General features: G+C 44.5%; 1 protein-coding gene across 4 annotated transcripts in view; it reads right to left on the bottom strand.

Moving 5' to 3' along the window:
* Window positions 1–15120, bottom strand: part of LOC106562412 (membrane-associated phosphatidylinositol transfer protein 2) — a 65374-nt gene that overhangs the window by 46839 nt on the left and 3415 nt on the right. For all 4 annotated transcript variants that reach the window (XM_045688835.2, XM_045688829.2, XM_045688836.2 and 1 more), the window contains exon 2: window positions 10984–11104. The gene's annotated coding sequence lies outside the window, so the exon portion shown is untranslated. The remainder of the gene's footprint in view (window positions 1–10983; window positions 11105–15120) is intronic.

The raw sequence follows: 15120 nt of genomic DNA on the forward strand, positions 1-15120 counted from the left end.
ACCTCTTTCCTCTAGGAATTCTACCTTTTCCTCTCTGCCTTGCCTGAGTAATGAGCCTGGACCCACATAGCTCTGATGTCATCATCATACAAGCCCAACGTCACTATATCAGAGGGGGTGGGGTGGGGAGACACAGGGAGGTGAATGAGAAGGAACGTGCCCCTGGCGTGCGGTGTGTGTGTGTGAGTGTGTGTAACTGTATGTGTGAGGAGGGGTTGGAATAGACGATGAGTGAAGGCAGTCTATTTTTAGCTCAGGAGGAGGAGGGGGTTCAGTTGTGACGCGACATGCTCTGATGCGTCTGATCTCTCTCCTCCGCGCTCTCTCCTCCACTCTCTCCCTTCCTCTCCACCGTTTATTTGAATGAGGCAATAAATCACTCGCTCTCTGGAAGGAGGGGAGCTGAGATAATCGTCAGACGCTCACTGTTCATCCAACCATCCGTTTGCCTCCCATCATCCCCCTCTCTCTCCCTGCCTGCTATTGCTCAGAGCTATTAAAAACGCTCCATTTGGGTCTCTGGTGGGGAGAGAGAGAGAATTTAGTGAAAACTAAGGCATTCGATTTCCCACCCTGACGCAGTTTATTTCATATCACCTCCGCTGCTGGAGCGGGATTGGAAAAGCTTCTATTTCTTGGTGGCTATGGGGGAAGTGGTAGGTATTGTGCAAACACAAACACACAGAAACACACACACACACACAAAGTGTGTTGTGATAGTGTTGTAGTAGAACAGACTGTGTCAGTAGGCACATTGATGGCCAGTCAAACATATCAGCCATGATCATGGACTTTCTCATCTCCCGCCAGGCTGCCACTCTAGTCTGGTCTATCACCTTTACTGGGAAATATGCTTTCATCATCAAAGATTGGTGATTTCATCAACACCCTTCTCTCTATTGAACTCCCCTCTGGCTCGTCACGCCTTTGCTTCTGAAATCGTTTATGGAAACTAAATGCAAATATTTGGAGCTGGTGGGAGAGAGTCAATCAATCAAATGTATTTATAAAGCCCTTCTTATATCAACTGATGTCAGAAAGCGCTATACAGAAACCTAGCCTAAAACCCATAGTGTGGGGGTGTGAAGAGACTGCCACAAGATCTCTGTCTGTGTTGTATATATATACTGCTCAAAAAAATAAAGGGAACACTTAAACAACACATCCTAGATCTGAATGAATGAAATAATCTTATTAAATACTTTTTTCTTTACATAGTTGAATGTGCTGACAACAAAATCACACAAAAATAATCAATGGAAATCCAATTTATCAACCCATGGAGGTCTGGATTTGGAGTCACACTCAAAATTAAAGTGGAAAACCACACTACAGGCTGATCCAACTTTGATGTAATGTCCTTAAAACAAGTCAAAATGAGGCTCAGTAGTGCGTGTGGCCTCCACGTGCCTGTATGACCTCCCTACAACGCCTGGGCATGCTCCTGATGAGGTGGCGGATGGTCTCCTGAGGGATCTCCTCCCAGATCTGGACTAAAGCATCCTCCAACTCCTGGACAGTCTGTGGTGCAACGTGGCGTTGGTGGATGGAGCAAGACATGATGTCCCAGATGTGCTCAATTGGATTCAGGTCTGGGGAACGGGCGGGCCAGTCCATAGCATCAATGCCTTCCTCTTGCAGGAACTGATGACACACTCCAGCCACATGAGGTCTAGCATTGTCTTGCATTAGGAGGAACCCAGGGCCAAACGCACCAGCATATGGTCTCACAAGGGGTCTGAGGATCTCATCTCGGTACCTAATGGCAGTCAGGCTACCTCTGGCGAGCACATGGAGGGCTGTGCGGCCCCCCAAAGAAATGCCACCCCACACCATGACTGACCCACCGCCAAACCGGTCATGCTGGAGGATGTTGCAGGCAGCAGAACGTTCTCCACGGCGTCTCCAGACTCTGTCACGTGCTCAGTGTGAACCTGCTTTCATCTGTGAAGAGCACAGTGGCGAATTTGCCAATCTTGGTGTTCTCTGGCAAATGCCAAACGTCCTGCACGGTGTTGGGCTGTCGGCACAACCCCCACCTGTGGACGTCGGGCCCTCATACCACCCTCATGGAGTCTGTTTCTGACCGTTTGAGCAGACACATGCACATTTGTGGCCTGCTGGAGGTCATTTTGCAGGGCTCTGGCAGTGCTTCTCCTGCTCCTCCTTGCACAAAGGCGGAGGTAGCGGTCCTGCTGCTGGGTTGTTGCCCTCCTACGGCCTCCTCCACGTCTCCTGATGTACTGGCCTGTCTCCTGGTAGCGCCTCCATGCTCTGGACACTACGCTGACAGACACAGCAAACCTTCTTGCCACAGCTCGCATTGATGTGCCATCCTGGATGAGCTGCACTACCTGAGCCACTTGTGTGGGTTGTAGACTCCGTCTCATGCTACCACTAGAGTGAAAGCACCGCCAGCATTCAAAAGTGACCAAAACATCAGCCAGGAAGCATAGGAACTGAGAAGTGGTCTGTGGTCCCCACCTGCAGAACCACTCCTTTATTGGGGGTGTCTTTGCCTATAATTTCCACCTGTTGTCTATTCCATTTGCACAACAGCACGTGAAATTTATTGTCAATCAGTGTTGCTTCCTAAGTGGACAGTTTGATTTCACAGAAGTGTGATTGACTTGGAGTTACATTGTGTTGTTTAAGTGTTCCCTTTATTTTTTTGAGCAGTGTATATTCTATAATCCCAAAATGAAGACAAGAAAATGATGCAATCAATTCTGGACCAAATGACTTAGTCTGTATGTAGCCCCACCAGACAGACTTGTAAACATTCAACCTTTTAACAGAGTTAGACTAGGTGTTGTGTCAAGCCACCAAAGAGAACTAGTACATGGCTTACAGTCCTGACGTTAGCCAGTTTCTCCTGTCTATCATATAAGGGCATTCAGAGACCTCTCACTTTCTTCTGAATTTCGGAACTGCTGTGTGTTTCTGACAGTTTTTAAACCCACGGCCATTTAAGGAACTTTAATAAGCACAAACACTAGAAACATCCGAGGTAAATTACTGTTGTGTTTGTATGGTAGAAAGTGGAGAAAGAAAGTACGTGGTGTATTCATGCTAGCTGAACTGTACTGAGCAACCCCCTCACACCGTCTTAGATGCCATACTGGTTCTCTGGTAACCAAGTTGTCATGAGAGAAAGAGAGAAAGAGAAGTGGTAGAGGAGAGAGAAAGAGGGTGGAGAGAGTGTGTATATGTGAGAAAAAGAAATGGAGAGAGAAAGAGTGATAGAAAAATAGAGCGAGATGAAGGCAGAGAGAGATGAATCAACCACAGGGAGGGAGAGCAACACACACACACACACACTCTATTAGCATTACTGTCTGGCCAGGGTCCAATGCTCTGAGTCTGGGTAATATACAACCTGGCCTGGCCGTAGCGTATGTGTGGATGTGTGTGTGTGTGTGTGTGTGTGTGCGTGGCTGATGAAGCTTCTACTAAGACCATCGGCCCGTATCCTATTAAAGCGACCATTAATAACAACAGACAGGGGGAGAGTGTAGCCTGTGCGCGGTCACACACACACACACCACCACACATAGGCCTACACATCTTCACACACACAGCTACAAATACCGCCACACATAAGCCTACACATCTTCACACCCACACACACACACACACACACATCGTCACACACACACAAAGGGAGAGGACAGGGGAAGATGATACCCTGGACTAACTTTTAACTAACGGACGGACGCTTCAACTGGGTATCCGGTAGAAGAGTGTACGATAGGAGGCTGTACATATGTGTGCAGGTGTGCGTGTGGTTTGGTTTCACTATCCTTGTTAGGACCAGGAGGCTATTTTAGGCTTAGAGATTAGGTTTAGAATTAAGGTTAAGGGTTGGCCTAGGGGAAATAGGATTTTGATTGGGAATAAATGTGTTGGTCCCCACAAGGATAGTAAAACGTATGTGTGTGTGTGTGCGTGTGTGTGGACGTGCGTGCAGGGGGAGGGGGGGTTGGCTCTTGTGGGGACCTAAAATCCACCAAAGTCCCCACAAGGGTAGTAAAAGAAGGAAAATTCGCCCTCCTGGGGACATTTCACACATCCCCATGAGGACAAAGGCTATTTTAAGCTTAGGGGTTAGGGTTACAATTAAGGTAAGGGGTTAGTGGTTAGGTTTAGGATTAGTGGTTAATGTTATGGTAAGGGTTAGTGTTAGGGAAAATAAGATTTTGAATGGAAATTAATTTTAGGTGCCCATGAGGATAGAAGTACATAAAATGTGTGTGTGCATGCAGTGCGTGTGTGCGTGAATGTTTGATGAGGGTGTGACACGCCTGGCTGGGTTTGAACAAAGTGAAGAGATTGGTAATTAGAGTGAGTGCTCAACAGAAGTTAGGCAACACACACAGGTAGGTAATGAGAACGAGGGCTTTAGATGCGACCTACAGTTAATGTTACACTCCCATAACCTGCAAAATGGAGGCCAGGCAAACATCAGAAAAACACAAAGGGTTCCTTAGTCATACCCTCACAATGATATGTAAGCCAGTAACAGCATTGTATTATCACAGACACATCATTCAGTACTCCAAAATGGCTGCATGATTGACATACAGGGCCTCCTGAGTGGCGCAGTGGTCTAAGGCACTGCATGGCAGTGCTAGCTGTGCCACTAGAGATTCTGGGTTCGAGTCCAGGCTCTGTTGCAGCCGGCCGCAACAGGAGACCCATGGGGCGGAGCACAATTGGCCCAGCGTCGTCTGGGTTAGGGGAGGGTTTGGCCGGCAGGGATGTCCTTGTCCCATCACGCACTAGCGACTCCTGTGGCGGGCCGGGCACAGTGCACGCTGACATGGTCGCCAGGTGTACGGTGTTTCCTCCGACACATTGGTGCGGCTGACTTCTGGGTTAAGTAGGCATTGTGTCAAGAAGCAGTGCGGCTTGGTTGGGTTGTGTTTTGTAGGACACACGGCTCTCAACCTTCACCTCTCCTGTGTCCGTACAGGAGTTGCAACGATGAGACAAGACTGTAACTACCAATTGGATACCACGAAATTGGGGAGAAAAAGGGGTAAAAAAATGAAATAAAAAATGATTGACACACAGAAACATCATGCTCCTGACTACAGAAACGCTCAATGGGTGTAACTTTTGTTGACAATTACGATACCTTTTGGAAACAAAACACTTTTTATAAGGAGGATGGGATCCACCCAAATCATTTGGGTTCCTGGATCATTTCACAGCCTTATAAGGCTGCATTGAGACAATGACTTATCAATGACCCAAGCCCAGCTTAGTTAATCCCTACCATTGTGTTGCCGAGTCATCATAATGCTTTAGCAAATTTACATTATACCAGGGCCATTGGTAGACACAATGTAAGTAACCTAATTTATGTCCCTCTGACTGCCCCGAATGCCTCTGCTGATGCTACAGCTATGTATGCAGCAATCATGTGTCTATGAACCACATTTATGCTGTTAGCACTTAGGTGGGGTGCCCTAGTAGGAAGTCCACTGTGTGCAGCCCACCCTGCACTAACATAAATAACATGAGAATATCTACTTCTGCTAATCTTCCCAGTAAAGCAATGAAAACAAGCAAGCATCCCAGAAAAGTGCTAAAAATAGCCTATGTTAACATATGTAGCTTAAGAAACAAGGTTCATGAAATTAATTACTTTCTAGTAACAGATGACATCCATTATCTGACTATCTCTGAAAATAATGTAGAGAATACCTTTGATGATACAGTGGTACCAATACAAGGTTATAACATTTACAGAAAATACAGAAATGCCAGGGTGGAGGTGTTGCAGTTTATATTCAGTACCACATTCCTGTAAAGATTAGAGATGATCTCATGTTAAATACTATTGAAGTCATATGGCTACAGGTTCATCTGCCTCACCTAAAGCCCATTCTTGTGGGAAGCTGCTATAGCCACCAAGTGCTAATAGTCAGTATCTCGATAACATGTGTGAAATGCTTGATAATGTATATGTGATATCAACAGAGAGGTATATTTTCTGGGTGATCTAAATATTGACTGGCTTTCATAAGCTGCCAACTCAAGAAAAAGCTTATCAGTCAACCTACCAGGGTAGTTACAAACAGCACAGGAATGAAATCATCAACATGTATTCATCACATCTTTACTAATGCTGCAGAAATGTGCTTGAAAGCAGTATCCAGTAAATGTAGTGAATATAGTAGCCATATCTAGGAAAACCTAAGTTCCAAAGACTGGGCCTAACATACACGGCTCAAAAAAATAAAGGGAACACTTAAACAACAATGTAACTCCAAGTCAATCACACTTCTGTGAAATCAAACTGTCCACTTAGGAAGCAACACTGATTGACAATAAATTTCACATGCTGTTGTGCAAATGGAATAGACAACAGGTGGAAATTATAGGCAATTAGCAAGACACCCCCAATAAAAGGAGTGGTTCGGCAGGTAGTGATCACTTCTCAGTTCTTATGCTTCCTGGCTGATGTTTTGGTCACTTTTGAATGCTGGCGGTGCTTTCACTCTAGTGGTAGCATGAGACGGAGTCTACAACCCACACAAGTGGCTCAGGTAGTGCAGCTCATCCAGGATGGCACATCAATGCGAGCTGTGGCAAGAAGGTTTGCTGTGTCTGTCAGCGTAGTGTCCAGAGCATGGAGGCGCTACCAGGAGACAGGCCAGTACATCAGGAGACGTGGAGGAGGCCGTAGGAGGGCAACAACCCAGCAGCAGGACCGCTACCTCCGCCTTTGTGCAAGGAGGAGCAGGAGAAGCACTGCCAGAGCCCTGCAAAATGACCTCCAGCAGGCCACAAATGTGCATGTGTCTGCTCAAACGGTCAGAAACAGACTCCATGAGGGTGGTATGAGGGCCCGACGTCCACAGGTGGGGGTTGTGCCGACAGCCCAACACCGTGCAGGACGTTTGGCATTTGCCAGAGAACACCAAGATTGGCAAATTCGCCACTGGCGCCCTGTGCTCTTCACAGATGAAGCAGGTTCACAATGAGCACATGTGGCAGACGTGAGAGTCTGGAGATGCCGTGGAGAACGTTCTGCTGCCTGCAACATCCTCCAGCATGACCGGTTTGGCGGTGGGTCAGTCATGGTGTGGGGTGGCATTTCTTTGGGGGGCCGCACAGCCCTCCATGTGCTCGCCAGAGGTAGCCTGACTGCCATTAGGTACCGAGATGAGATCCTCAGACCCCTTGTGATGCTGGTGCGGTTGGCCCTGGGTTCCTCCTAATGCAAACAATGCTAGACCTCATGTGGCTGTAGTGTGTCAGCAGTTCCTGCAAGAGGAAGGCATTGATGCTATGGACTGGCCCGCCCGTTCCCCAGACCTGAATCCAATTGAGCACATCTGGGACATCATGTCTCGCTCCATCCACCAACGCCACGTTGCACCACAGACTGTCCAGGAGTTGGCAGATGCTTTAGTCCAGGTCTGGGAGGAGATCCCTCAGGAGACCATCCGCCACCTCATCAGGAGCATGCCCAGGCGTTGTAGGGAGGTCATACAGGCACGTGGAGGCCACACACACTACTGAGCCTCATTTTGACTTGTTTTAAGGACATTATATCAAAGTTGGATCAGCCTGTAGTGTGGTTTTCCACTTTAATTTTGAGTGTCACTCCAAATCCAGACCTCCATGGGTTGATAAATTGGATTTCCATTGATTATTTTTGTGTGATTTTGTTGTCAGCACATTCAACTATGTAAAGAAAAAAGTATTTAATAAGATTATTTCATTCATTCAGATCTAGGATGTGTTATTTTAGTGTTCCCTTAATTTTTTTGAGCAGTATATACACACACACACACACACACACACACACACACACACATATATATATATATATATACACACACACACACGCATACACACACACACGCATACACACACATACATACATACATACATATATATATATATATATATAGTAGTGGTCATACAATAAGTTTTGTAATGATTCCTATGTTGTTGATGTAAAGAATATTTGTTGGTCCATGGTGTGTAATGAGGAGCAAATAGATGTTGCACTTGACACATTTACGAAATTGCTCATCTCAGTTACTAATAAGCATGCACCCATTAAGAACATGACTGTAAAAACTTAAATCCCTGTGGATTGATGCGAAATTGAAAAATTGTAGGGTTGAGAGGGATGAGGCAAAGGGAATGGCAAATAAATCTGGCTGCACAACCGACTGGCAAACACACTGTACATTGAGAAATCATGTGACTAAACCGAACAAAAAGAAGAAGAAACTACACTATGAAACAAAGATAAATGACAAAGAATGACAGTAAAATGCTTTGGAGCACCTTCAATTAAATGTTGGGAAAAAAGGCAAACTCAGCTCCATCATTCATTGAATCAGATGGCTCATTCATTACAAACCCGGAGGATATTACCAAATACTTGAATGATTTTTTAATTGGTAAGATTAGAAAATGTAGGCATGACATGCCATCAACAAACACTGACACTACACATCCAAGTATATCTGACCAAATTCTGAACAAGAATTGTAATTTTGAATTCCGTAAAGTGAGTGTGGAAGAGGTGAAAAATGTTTTGTTGTCTATCAACGATGACAAGCCACCGGGGTCTGACAACTTGGATGGAAAGTTACTGAGGATAATAGCGGATGATATTGCCACTCCTGTTTGCCATATCTTAAATTTAAGCCTAATAGAAAGTGTGTGCTCTCAGGCCTGGAGGGAAGCAAAAGTCATTCCACTACCTAAGAATAGTAAAATCCCCTTTACTGGCTCAAATAGCCGACCAATCAGCCTGTTACCAACCATTAGTTAACTTTTGGAAAAAATTGTGTTTGACGAGATACAATGCTATTTTACAGTAAACAAATTAACAACAGACTTTCAGCATGCTTATAGGGAAGGACATTCAACAAGCACAGCACTTACACAAATCACTGATGATTGGCTTTGAGAAATTTATGATAAAAAGGGAGCTGTTTTGTTAGACTTCAGTGCGGCATTATCAATCATAGTCTGCTGTTGGAAAAACGTATGCGTTATGGCTTTACACCCCCTGCTACATTGTGGATAAAGAGTCACCTGTCTAACAGAACACAGAGGGTGTTCTTCAATGGAAGCCTCTCCAACATAATCCAGGTGGAATCAGGAATTCCCCAGAGCAGCTCTTGGACCCTTACATTTTTCAATCTTTACTAACGACATGCCACTGGCTTTCAGTAAAGCCTATGTGTGTCTATGTATGTGGATGACTCAACACTATACACGTCAGCTACTACAGCAACTGAAATGACTGCAACACTTAACAAAGAGCTGCAGTTAGTTTCAGAATGGGTGGCAAGGAATAAGTTAGTCCTAAATATTTCAAAAACTAAAAGCATTGTATTTGGGACCTCAACTAAATCTTGTAATAAATAATGTGGAAATTGAGCAAGTTGAGGTGACTAAATTGCTTGGAGTAACTCTGGATTGTAAACTGTCATGGTCAAAACATGTTGATACAACAGTAGCTAAGATGGGGGAGAAGTCTGTCCATTATAAAGCGCTGCTCTACCTTCATAACAGCACCATCAACAAGGCAGGTCCTACAGGCCCTAGTTTTGTCACACCTGGACTACTGTTTAGTCCTGTGGTCAGGTGCCACAAAGTGGGACTGAGGAAAATTGGCTCAGAACAGGACAGCACGGCTGACCCTTGGATATACACAGAGAGCAGATATTAATAATATGCATGTCAATCTCTCCTGGCTCAAAGTAGAGGAGAGATTGACTTCATCCATACTTGTATTTGTGAGAAGTATTGACATGTTGAAAGCACTGAGCTGTCTGTTTAAACGACTAGCACACAGCTCAGACGCCCATGCATACCCCACAAGACATGCCACCAGAGGTCTCTTCACAGTCCCCAAGTCCAGAACAGACTATGGGAGGTGCACAGTACTACATAGAGTCATGACTACATGATAACATACACACACGTACACATGGATTTAGTGTTGTAGACATGTGGTAGCAGCTAATGGGGATTCATAATAAATAAATAATACCTTTTTAAAAAACGCTGACGTGAAGTTTCCCCTAGACATAAAAAAGGACGTCAATTTTGGTGGCGCATGCGGTGGTAAAACAGTTTCAGGATGTTGCCAATGCCATCTTACTGAAAACGAGGCATTATGGAGATAAGCAATGTGGTAAGCCAGTAAGCTGGTTGTGACGTAAAAGACAGGCGTATTTCAGTAATAACACCATTTATTTTATCTTCTCCAAAATAGTTCCCAGGAATAGCAGTTGCCAGAGTAGAATGTTTTTTTGTTTTTTTTACATAGTCTCTCCTGATGACAAAACTATTAAAGCTTCTGTCATGTACTTTTCCCCCCATTCTAACCCATTTTGCTTCAGGAAATGAGAGCCTAAAAGAAAGACATTTGTGTGTGTGTGTGGGGGGATATATGGAGAGAGAAATACAGAGGGTCTGATTAGCAAATAGGTATCTTTGTGGCACTTGGTAGGACAATGATGTGCTTTGACTAAGAGGAAAGGGTGTATTTTCACAGTGTTAAGCCACAAATGTATGTTACTCACATACAAACACTCATGGGGTACTGTAAATAGGGAACCAATGACTATTGAGTAAGTACACCGTTATATGAAACCTAGTTACGAAAGGGCAGCCCTGCATCATATCATAAGACATTCACACACACACATCCACCCTCCCACAAACACACCCCACTCGTGTCTCTGTAACTTGTGCTGCCATTGTTTCATTGATGGCTCGACTATACAATAAAAATACTTTTGGTTGACTATGCAATAAAAAAAATCTTGCCCATAAAAAAATCTAGATTTTGATGGCTCCAGTAGAGAGCGGCTGCCACAGCTCTGTAATAACACAAACTAATGAGTGTGACTTAGAACCAGACAAGCTGAATGGAATAGTCATTCATTGGCTGGGAAGCCATGTTCAATGGTCTGGAATCCCTGTGTTTACCCTGCTATAAATAGCCTCTTGGTGGGGATGACATGGCATCCTGTGACAGCTTCTCTCTCTCTCCCTCTGGTCTTGTTGCAGCAGTGGAGCTCCTGCTGCTGCTGCTGATGGAGTCCACAGCCTTATCGAAAGAGGGGATGGCAAGAGGGAGGGGGAGAAGAAAGGCGGCAATCAATAGTATGACTCATTGTTTCTGCGCTGGCTGCTTCCTAACAGTATTCATAATACAAACCTAATTATTCTGCCTTGATTATCACACACAGCAGAGCTCCCTGTTCATCCAGACTCCTCATACATAATGCCAGTCATTCTGTCTGAGAGAGGAAGGAATAAGGGCCATTTCATAGAGCAGGAAGTCATTTCTATGTATTGAAATAGGCCTGGGTTAATTGTAATTAGGTGTGTTAGGTGAAGCGGGGTGTAGAGGGGACTGGAGCGGCGAGGCGCCAGGTTCCCTTGAGCCCAAGATACAAATTAACACACACCCCTCAGGGCTGAAACAGGCAGTGTTCTCCTATGGGACGGCTGCTCCCCACTGTCTATAGAGTAATTACCTTAAAGGGGAAATCTGCAGTTGCTACATTCATTTTTCGATTGATAGATTCATGATGTGTACCCACTGATTCTTGAAGAATATAACTTACAAATGCCTATCATTTTGATATCATGGATGGTCAGCCCTTGTACCCATAGCTCTGTCTGTGATTTTGAGAGTGGTTAGATTTCTCCTGCCCCATCTTTACAGGGGGGGGGGGGGGGGGGGGGGGGGGCGCATTGACTATTATTGACTCAACTGCGGAGTGCCCCATTAAACTCCCAGAGGAACCAGGCCCCTGATCAATGTTCCCTCAAATGTTTGGGGGCACTGAGTAAATTTCAGGTCTGCTGAGCGCAAATTCTGTGCAACTTCCATCGATGTTCACTGTGAACACTGAGGCTGTACCCACTTTAAGTTACAGTTTTAACAGTGGCCAAGTAGGCTACTGTGGCCATTTGATCATAATGTAGGCCTACATTCCATCAGACTTTTGAAAATAAACATGCATTAATTAACCTGTTTATCCACATTTCCTTCAGACAAGGTGACTAAACATGTTTGTGTCGTTTGATGCAAGAAACTTTACAAAATAAAATGCATTATTATTCCCATACCATTATTACAGATAGTCAGACAAATTATACTACCCTCTCTGCCTATTGGCTACTTAACTTATTCAAGCATGTTTCAAAATACAACACTGCCCCTTTAAGACAAAAAAAATATATACTCTTTACCTGACTAGCTTTTCAAAGATGTCTAGAAATGTACACGTTTTGTGCTCTTGTAGGAAGCAATCACTCCCCCATTGCTGACTACAAATGATCTATAACTGGGCGAATAACTCACCAACTAACAAAGGATATGAACAAAATGTGCACAAGTGGCTACATGCAGCTCTTTCTTTGATCTCAAAACAATCACATCTACTCATGACCACTGCTGTAAGCACAGTCCAGTTGAAAGTAAACAGCTTAGATCCATATATGGCAATGTTCTACTTGCATATAGGCCTACTGCAGCTCTGATTGGTTATGCTGCACCGGTCTGTGAAGAGTACGGGCTGAGTCTTGCTTGTCAATGCAACTGTCTCTGCAGAAAAAGCTCAGTGTGTCCCTCAGTGATGTAGTGATGTCTTTGGTCATATGGTGAGAGACAGAAAAAGAACACTATTCCAAAGTGTTCTTTTTCTGTATCTGGTCCTGCTGTGATGTGTGTATATCATAGAGATAGATAGAGGACTTTAGTGCCCAAAAGCCTGCTTCAGAATGGGCAGCGCCGTTGATGATTTTCAACATTTTGAAGTAGTCAACTGGATGGGACTTCCTATGAGTTAAGGAAGGATCACATAATTCCATCTAGGTCATCAGGAGGGATCAGTTAATGAATTATACTCTTGAGCAAACCTTCCATAACTGCAGGTGGCAGTAAATCATCAACCTTGGCTTTATACCCGTTCAAACAACACACTCCAGGTGGCAGTATGCACCCTTTCAGTTTGTTTACCAACTCATAGAAGTAATTGGGCGCTGCCCAAGCAAACACCATAATGGGACAGATACAATGTTGCATCCTCTAACTATCTCTATGGTGTACATTCAGTTCCTCATTGAAAGCAGTGACCACACCAAAAGAGAAATAATACATTGTCATGCCTTTTTTGGAGAAATGCACTGTTTATTCTACAGAGACTGAGGATAAAGCAATTAAGCTGCCCTGCTAAGAAAACTATTACTGCACAGGCATGCACATACAGTTAGCCTCTAACAGAATACCTTGTTATAGCTGACCGTGAGTGTTATCAAAGTTGCTTTAGTATGAAGATATGTAGAAACTGCTTCGCCAATGGAAATCTTAAGGTTAATTGCCTAACCTCTGTTCTCTGATATTATGAGTCAGATATATCATATGCGGGGGATTCGCTAAGGATCGCCTACTCTCGGAATTAGCCATCAAAAGCGTCTGTCGGAGACAGACAGGTAGAGTGGCAAATTAGGGGAGACCCTCACCTTCCTTAAAATGAGCCACTCTCCCGCCCTCTGGTTATTCTCAAGCATGGTTCACTTCCTCACGCTCTTGCGAGCAGGGGAACCAGATATATATTCCTCACGCTCTTGCGAGCAGGGGAACCAGATATATCACTCATAATATCAGAGAGCCAAGTTTATGCAAATTCTCTTTCAATTATTTGCTTTCAATATCTCAGATGTGGGGATACGGCCAACTCGCATTATGCAAAACATGCTCTTCAAAGCCAGGGTGGTCCCAACATCAGCAACCCTCTGAGTTCCCGAAACTAAGGGAGTACGCACTGAGAAGGAGACTCCCCCCCCCTTTAGAGATGACATAACAGTGAAAGATAAACTATATCACTATCTGGGCCTTGGCAGCCCGAGAAAAACGGCTAAAGGACCTTAACAACGATTAACCTTCTCTCTGTCCCCCCAAAAAATAATGCAAAGAGCATTGGACCATTGAAAACAGAGTAGGAAGGAACAATCAGCTTACGCCTTGATCACAGCGACAGCGTCATTGCATTTTGGTACACCAGAAGTCCATTCACTTCAAATGGAGCGCTGCGTTTGCCTTCCAGCACTGCGTTGCAGAGGCAGTTGCAGTGCGTTCTGTGTGGTGCATATGTTGGATTTATCGAAAGTATGCGTCAAACTGAATGCTGATGACTTGACAGAAAACTGATGACTTGACAGAAATGGTAGCAGAAGGTGAATGCTGAACTTTTGTTGCGCCCATATCCAGATGACACTGCGTGACATTTTGCGCATTAATACTGTCGGTGAGATCAAGGTGTAAGTCATACCACTTCTCCAAGAAAAATGCAACAACTGTTAAACAGAGAGCGTGCACAAGTGGCTGGCAGCTCTTCCACCCCAAACGGCGTGGTCACCGTTTTTGGGATGGGGTCCCCTAGGGCCCTCACAGGGTCGTCGATTCTACCAGGCTGCAGCAAGTTAGTCTGGATAGTTGCGGGAAGCGGGCTCTCTCAGGACACTGTCACTGACTTACCCAATGATAAAGACAGGGATATGGGCGATAATCTCCGCTAGTGCCAATAAGATAGGCTATAGGACTAGCCTACTGTTGAGTTGAGAGTTTTGATAACTAAAGACAGATTAGAGTTTTTTCTTTGTCTTTTCTCCTTTGTGTTGTTCCCGCGATTGTATTTTGGAATATTGCGATAGGCCCAGGACTATTTTAGATGTTTCACTGACATTCCTCCCCTCAACAATCAGCTAGGCCAGGGACGGGCAAAAATCTGAACTCATCATCAGGGGCCGCAGTGGCTCCCATTTTTAGTTTTCACATACAAACTGTATATGTCCGAACTCAGAATCAAATATGCTTCACAAAACTAACATGGTAGAGGATTTATTTTGATTGGCGATTTTCTGCATTTATCAGAGTCCCATCACGTAAATTGATTTGATATGCGTCCATGTAAAAAAGATTATTAGGGAAATTGTTCTTCTTGCAAAGCATGTAAACCCGACATGGGTGAAAACACCATCAAATTAAAGCTGACATTCTGCACTTTAACCTCATAGTTATTGTATAATTTTACATCCAGTGTTGGAGTACAG

The sequence above is a fragment of the Salmo salar genome, chromosome 01 (assembly GCF_965601325.2).
Source record: "Salmo salar chromosome 01, fSalSal1, whole genome shotgun sequence".
In the NCBI taxonomy this organism is placed as follows: domain Eukaryota; kingdom Metazoa; phylum Chordata; class Actinopteri; order Salmoniformes; family Salmonidae; genus Salmo; species Salmo salar.